The sequence below is a fragment of the Chinchilla lanigera genome, unplaced genomic scaffold (assembly GCF_000276665.1).
Source record: "Chinchilla lanigera isolate Chin_1 unplaced genomic scaffold, ChiLan1.0 scaffold00087, whole genome shotgun sequence".
Classification (NCBI taxonomy): domain Eukaryota; kingdom Metazoa; phylum Chordata; class Mammalia; order Rodentia; family Chinchillidae; genus Chinchilla; species Chinchilla lanigera.
Genome location: NW_004955488.1, coordinates 8069378 through 8077361, shown reverse-complemented (window position 1 = coordinate 8077361; position 7984 = coordinate 8069378). Strand labels below are relative to the sequence as shown.

At 39.3% G+C, this 7984-nt stretch overlaps 1 pseudogene; it reads left to right on the top strand.

Moving 5' to 3' along the window:
* The first annotated feature begins 5559 nt into the window (after positions 1 to 5559).
* LOC102007778 lies at positions 5560 to 7984 on the top strand (annotated as a pseudogene).

Below are 7984 nucleotides of genomic sequence, written 5' to 3'. Positions count from 1 at the left end.
AAAACAAACTTGTGAACAAACGCTCATTGTAGACCTCCACAGAGCATTCCATTCAACAACATTAAAATACACATTCATCTCAGCTTCACATGGCATAATCTCTAAGAAAGACCATATACTAGCCCATAGAACATGCTTAAGTAAATTCCAAGGAATTGACATTATCCCATGCATATTAACTGACCATAGTGCAATGAAGTTGGAAATTATTGAAAAAATAAACTGCAAAAGTCTCCATGAACACATGGAAACTAAATAACATTCTCCTGAACAACCAATGGTTCACAGAAGAAATTAAACAATATTTAGAGTCAAACAAAAGTGGAAATACAATGGGATGCAATGAAAGCAGGCCTCAGAGAAAAATTTATAGTGGTGAATTCTCACATCAGGAAAACAGAAGGAGCACAAATAACCTAATGCTGCATCTGAAGTTTCTAGAAAAATGAGAAGATTTAAAGCCTGAAGCCCAAAGAATGGAGGAAATTATAAAGGTCAGAGCAGAAATCAATGCAATGGAGACTAAAAAAACAACATAAAGAATTAATGAATCAAAGAGTTGATTCTTTGAAAGAATAAATAAATTTGATAAACCCCTAGCTAATCTTATCAAAAAAGGAAAGAAGAAACAAATTCATGCAATAAGGAATGAAAAGGATGAAATCACTACAGAGCCTATGGAAATTCAGAAGCTCCTCAATACCTACTTTGAAAATCTTGATGGTTTGCTTCATTCTGTTTGCTAGTGTCTTATTGTGGATTTTTGCAACTGTGCTTATTAAAGAGATTGGCTATAGTTTTCTTGCTTAGTTGGGTCCTTCTGTGGTTTTGGTATCACAGTAATGCTTGCTTCCAGGAATGAATTTGGGAGTGTTGCTTCCCTTTCAGTTTCATTAGCGTTTGAGAGGTAGTGGTGTTAAGAATTCTCTAAATTTGTTGTAGAGTTCATCAGTGAATCCTCAAGGCCTGGATTTTTTTGTTGGCAGGTTTTTAATTATATCTTTAATTTTATTCATTGACACTGGATTATTTAGGATTTTTATATCTTTTTGACTCAGCTTTGGTAATCATATGCACCTAGCACTTTGTGGATTTCTTCTGCATTTTCCATCTTATTAGAATACAGATGCAATATAGTTTTCAAAGTGGGTATAGATGATCTGGATTTCTGCATGGTATGTTGTGATTTCACCCTTTTCCATCTTAATTGCATGGATTTGAGTCTTTCCTTTCCTTTTTTTGATAAGGTTGGTTAAGGGTCTGTCAATTTTATTTAATCTTACAAAGAACCAATTCTTCAATTCATTGATTCTTTGTATCATTTTTTTAGTCTGCAATGCATTAATTTCTACTATGACCTTTATAATTTCCTCCTTCATATGAATTTTTGGCTTCACCTGCTCTTCTTTTTCTAGAAGTTTGAGATTTATCATTAAGTTGTTTATTTGTGCTTGCTCAGTTTTCCTGATATCAGTAATCACTACTATAAATTTCTCTGTTAGGACTGCTTTCATTGTGTCCCATAAATTCCAGTATGTTGTATTCTCATTGTCATTTAATTGTAGAAACTGATCTCTTCTTTAATTTCATCTGACCTATTGGTTGTTTAGGAGGGTGCTATTTAATTTCATAATGCTTATGAAATTCTTGTGGTTTCTTTTTCCATTGATTTCTAATTTCATTGCACTATGGTCTGACAATATGTGTAGGATAACTTCAATTCCTTTACATTTACTTGAACTAGTGTTTAGTCTATTTTGTAGAGCATCCCATGAGAAACTGAGAAATTCTATGAACTCATGTTTGGTCTATTTTGGAGAGCATCCCATGAGAAACTGAGAAGAATGTATATTTTGATGTTGTGGGTTGGAACACTCTGTAGACATTTACTAAATCCATTTATTCAAAAATTGGTTTAGTTCCATTATTTCACTGTTGATTTTTTGTCTAGTTGATCTGTCTTTTTGTGACAGTGGGGTATTGAGATCCCTCAATGCAATTGTACTAGTGCATATTTGATTTTTCATGCCTGTTAATATTTGTTTTATATACTTGGATACATTGGTATTTGTTGCATATATATTTATGGCTGTTATATTTTCCTCTTGGGTTGTTCCCTTTACAAGGATGGAGTGACCTTCTTTATCCCTCTTTATCAGTCTTGGCTTGAAATTAACTTTGTCTGCAAATGGAATATCTACCCCTATTTATTTTTGGTATTCTGTGACATGAACTATTGTTTTCCATCCTTTGACTTTCAATCTATGAACTTCTTTTCAAATTAAATGTGCTTCTTATATGCAACATATTGTTGGATCTTACTTCTTGATCCATTTTGCCAGTCTGTGTTTTTTGATTGGTGAACTGATGCCATTAACATTGAAGGTTATTGACTTATCTTTTTTGTGTTATTTTCCTTTTCTTGGCTCCCTGTCTTTTTCCCTTCCTTCTGATTTGCCTTGCCTGATGGGTTTCTTCTGTTGGGGTTCATGGGGCTGTAATCCTTGTTATCTCATTCCAGAATGTTCTCCAAAACATTCTAGAGTGCTGGTTTGGTGTTCATAAATTTCCTTAGATGTTCTTTGTCATGAAAGTATCTTATTTCTCCATTAATTTTGAAAGATAGTTTTGCAGGATACATCAGTCTAGATTGAAGGTTCTTTTCCTTTAGAGTTTGAAACACTTCACTCCTTCCTCTCCTTGACTTGAGGGTTTGTGATGAGAAGTCAGCTGTGATTCTGTTGGGCTTTCCTCTGTAGGTGATTTATTTCTTTTCCTAAACAGCTTTTAAGATTCTATTCTAGTGTTGAATTTCTGGAATCTTGAGTATAATATGCTGGGCTCTAGGGATTTTTTTATCATGCCTAACTGGGGTTCTACATGCCTCACTTACCTGTATGTCAAATTCTTTCTCTCTAGCAAGGAAGTTTTCTGTCATGACATCTGTGAACAATTTTTTATATCATTTTTCATTGTGAACAATTTTTTGTATCATTTTTCATTGACTCCAGTCAATCTTAAACTATTCTTCCTTGCATAATGTAGCAGCTACTGTATTGATTTCTTATGGTCCCTTGCTATTTTTAAGAAATCTTTCTTTTCATCATCACTAACCACAAGCCTGTCTTCTATATTTGAGAGCCTTCTATATATCGCTAGCTTAATCTGATGTAAATACTTTCAATGGAATTTTTATTCTGGATATCTGCTTGAATCTGCCTTATGGATTCCATTTCTTTCATATGCTGAGCATTCATGGTTTCCATAATTTTCTAAAGCCCCTCTATTTTTGTCTGTATCTGCTCTACAATCAGTAAGCACAATTTTCATTGTGGACACCATCTCTGCAGTTATCTGAGGAATTATTTCTGATTTTATTTTTTCTAGAGCCTCATTCAATTGATTCGTTGTTGCCACTTCAGAGAGGCCAGGTGAATGTCTTTCAGATTTTGCCACCTCATTACCTCCTGGGTTTGTCTTAGATAAAGTGGATGTCTGTGGTTGTTTTGTTTAAATGTCTTCACATTTTCTTTTCTTTTCTTCTTTTAGTTTAATTCTTGGGTTGAGGCTTTTAAATTGCCTATGGTGGGTTGCTTTACTGGTAGTATTTAGAACCCTTAGGAAATGACCACTTTGCCTAGGTGTCTTCCAGGTATAGCTGGTTTTTGGTTTTTGACACTGCTGCAAGATCCTACCTCTTCAATTTGTTGAAGATGAGAAGGAGTTGCTGTCCGCTTGGCACAGCCCGTGCTTATTTGGCACTGTGCCATAGTGTTTTCTGTAACCCTCAGTCAATCTCAGTCTTGGGATACCAGGAAAAAGAGCTGTTTAGAACAATTATGTCTCTTTTGGCTATAGTGGTACCAATGACAATAACATCAAACACAGCCTAGAAAATGACAAACTGAGGTAACCATTCAGTTGCCACCTTTAAGTATATGAACTGGATTTGTGGTTATATAACAAAATCTAAACCAAGCTAGAAAGTTGTATGCAGTATACGAGTCCTTAATATATCAATTTTGCTCTTGGGGTTAAAATTTAAAATGGGTTAGGGAGAAAGTAGAAAAGTGAAAGAAGAGGAAGAGATTAGAAATAATGCTGGAGGACAAAGGGGGAATTACACTAACTTTGGGAAACTGGTGCAGAAGACTTGAGGGAAAGAAATAAGGAAGAGGTGAAAAGAACAGACCTGACCCACAACCACAAAGAGGCTAGAAGCCACGTTCACACTCATATAAAAACAAGATCAAACAATGAAGGAGAAAAAAGAGAGAACAAGAAAAACAAAAACAAAACTACAAAAAATGTGTTTATGTGTATGGGTGTGTGTTTGTGTATGTGTGTGTGAAAGAGAGAAAGAGAGAGAAATTACACTTCCAGGTTTGTCTCTGCTGTTACTGGTAGACAATGTGTGCAGATAGAGTCCCGATCTGTGTTGATTTATCCAAGCAAGCTAGAAGTAGCTTTATGGCAGGATAGTGCATAGCCTCAGTGAGCCTGTACCTGCTGTCAGCCTGCAGACCTCAGTGAATCTTCCCTGGGCCCAAGCCCAGCTATGAGCTGCTAGATGGAGCTAGTAGCTACTCTGAGTTCTGAGCTCAACTGGCCCCCCTCAGAATGGCTCCCAGCCAATAGATCTCACGTCAAATGATTGGGCCCTCAGTATTCACCACTAGATAGTGCAGTCCTTCATGCCTGCTGCTCCCCTCCACTGCTGCATCTCTGTGGAGGCCCCCTAGGTTGCCAGCAGTCACTGTGTGTCCACAGGTCTGAATCTCTCCTCTCTCACAGTGAGTTCCATCTCAGGGAGAAGTTGTTGCCAGCTACCCGCTTCTTTTCCACTGAAGTTTCTCTCCATTCTGTTGGCTTCAATTCACACCTCAGATTCTTCCTGGGTCCAAGGGGACCCACTTCCCTCCTTGTCTTTCCCACATTGCTATATTCCAGCATCTGGACTCGACTCTCAGGCTCTTTCTTTGCTGCTTACCACTCTGCCATCTTGTGACTGACCATCTGCTTTTTGGTCTGTTGCATGGATCAAATGTATGATTGTCTTGTGAGCAAGATTTTCTGAGGGCATTAAATTGTCTGAGTGAGAGTTACTAATCTAATTCCTCCCCTCAAAACTTTCACCACACACTCACATAATCTCAGCACTCTGGAAGGCCAGAGAAGGATGATCTGGAGTTCCAGCCCTACCTATCAATTTAGTGAAAACCTGACTCAAAATTAAAAAGGATTGGAGTGGTAGCTCAGTGGGAGGCCCTGTGTTCAATCTCTGGTACTGCAAAACAAAAAACAAAACTGGTGGAGCTGCAGCAGTAGTGGTGGGAGGAGGAGGAGAAGCCCAAGCCCCAGAAGGGGAAGGTGGAGGAGAAAATCGCTGTCCGCGGTGCTGAGCTGGGCGTCTCCATAACCCCCTGCCCAATATGTGCTGCTGCCCTGCCATTGATGCCACCGCCCTTGGGAGCATGAGCCTGGTGCGGGTGAAGGGAGAGAGTGAGTAACCGGGCAGTGCTGAGGTCCTGATCCTGCTCACCCACTGGCTTTGATGAAATGTGTGCGAGGAAACAACAAAGATTCAGGGATGGCTGTCACAACCCGACCAAAGCTGGAGCTAGTAGCCTTACCAGGCGCTTGAATATTTATGGAAGAGTCACCCCAGTAGTGGTGATCACAAACATGTAAACGTGCCTGAAACCAGGAATCCTACACTACCAAATAAAATGTGGCAGAGATCTGATGATAGTCCTAAAAAAATACAGTGACAGCACAGATCACAATACAGCCAAAAATGTGCGTATTCACAGAGTTAGAGAAAGAGAAAGTGGAACCAGTTTCTCTCCACGAGAACACTCCCACAGCCACAGTGCTCTTCATAGTTTAAATTCACATTCTTCTAGTCCTAGCAAAGCTTCAGATGCACTTTGCAATTCTGCAAATGACTGGTCTGAGTGCATTAGCTCCTCTGGGAAAAAAATATTGCTAAAGTTGTTGAACAGAAGTTTCACAGTGGGAAAAACCAAAAGAGTGGCATGAAAGAGAACAGAGACAAAAATAAGCCAATAAAGTAGGAGTTAATAGCTTCCCAAGAGATAGAGATTACAAAACAGAGGCAATACAAGCAACAGCCAATAGTGGGTTTGCCAGTGGGGTGGAAGACAAGCTTTGCCGTGATGCCAGTAGTTTGCTCCCACAGAACATCTTGTCTCAAACAAGCAGACACAAGGACAGAGACTACAGGCTGCCAAGAGCAGAGACTCATAGTAGTTCTACACCAGTAAGCACCCCATCAAACCAGGGTTTCATCCAACTGCTCGCCCAAGCACTGTTCCTCTTAGTCCATTTATGCTACAGTCTGATCAGCAGCCAAAGAAATCATTTGACACGAATGGAGCACCTACTTTATCAAAACTGTCTACACCCATGCCTTCTCTCCCTGCACAGAAAACAGAAACAAAAGAATCTACAGTAGGAGACTAATCAATAACACATTTTTGCAGAACTCCTTCTATATCTTTTGTCTCTGGACTGAATCCCACACCTGCACATACAACATCTGCTCTACAGTCCGAGTCTCCTGTTCCATAGTCATCAATACCTCCATTACTTCAGGATGCAAATCTTAACAGTTGCTTCTAGCTTTGCAAGCCACACTATAGCTCCATAATTCTAATGTGGATGTATCCAAAATAAATGAAGTTCTTACAATGGCTGTGACACAAGCTTTGCTGCAGTCTATAATTTGTAAGTTTCTTACCATTGGACCATCTGCGTTAAACATAACAACTCTGATTTCTCAAACTGTTTTGCTTTCTGTACACACCTGGCCATCTAATCAGTGTTCCACATCTTTAACATGTGATGCCTCATCCCCAAGACCTGTATGCCTCCAAGAATAAGCACACTTCATACCAACACAATCTCTAGCAAACATTTGATTAGTACTACTCCTGTTTCAGCACAATCAAATGTTAGTACTCCAGTAGTTACTCAAGGACAAGTGTCACAATCAGTTGCACAGCAGTCTCTAACTGCTAACAAAGAGCAAAGTCATGAATCTGCCTCTCGTTGAAGTCATCAGCACTCTGGTAGCCAGCGAATTCCATCACCTGGTCCAAATCACACTTGTAGTAGTAATGCATCAAATGCAACAGTTGTACCACAAAACCAATCTGCCAGAACCTGCTATCTTAGTTAATTTTCTCACTGCTGAGACAAAATACCCTGCACCCAAAGTTAGAGGAGTAATTTACTGTTACTCACATTTTGTAGAGCAAAGAGACATCAAAGATGAATAAAATTCCATAATGGGAAGAGGGCAGAAAAGCAGAAGGCAGCAAGCAGTGAAGTATCAAAGCAGCAAGTGGGAAGCAACAAGAAACCACTGCAGCCATCTTTCTGTCCCTTATGTTGTCTCTTGTCCCTGGGGCAGGGGGTAGCACTGACACCCAGGGAGGGCCTTGTCATTATGCACTCCCAGAACTATGCCAAGCCAATCAGTGGACTAATTTAGTAATCACACATCTTCAATCCCAGCATCATATTCTTAATCCCAGAATCACACACTCTAGATTCAACCATCTCTGAAAAGCCCTGCCTATCACCTAATGAGGCTTTGGGGAGACACCTATGCACAACCCATAACACTTGTGTGTTCATTGGGCCATTCATTTCTCATAAAACAGGGTCAAGGATGGCCTGCTGACCATGCAGAGAAACTGGCTTCGAGATTGCATGAAGAAGCCCATTGCATGGGAAGTGTTCACATGTTAGAAATCTGTACTGAATTTAAAAATTCAAGATTCTTAGTCTGAGTATGTGAAATTCAAGCAACTTTGTGAGATCAAAGGATATTGTTTTTGAGACAACAAATTAAGAAACTTGAAAAGCTAAAAGACCAGAATTCCTTTATGGTGTGAAGATGGGAATAATGGCACATGGTTTTGAGAACAGGAACCAAAATCTGTTGCATTCATAA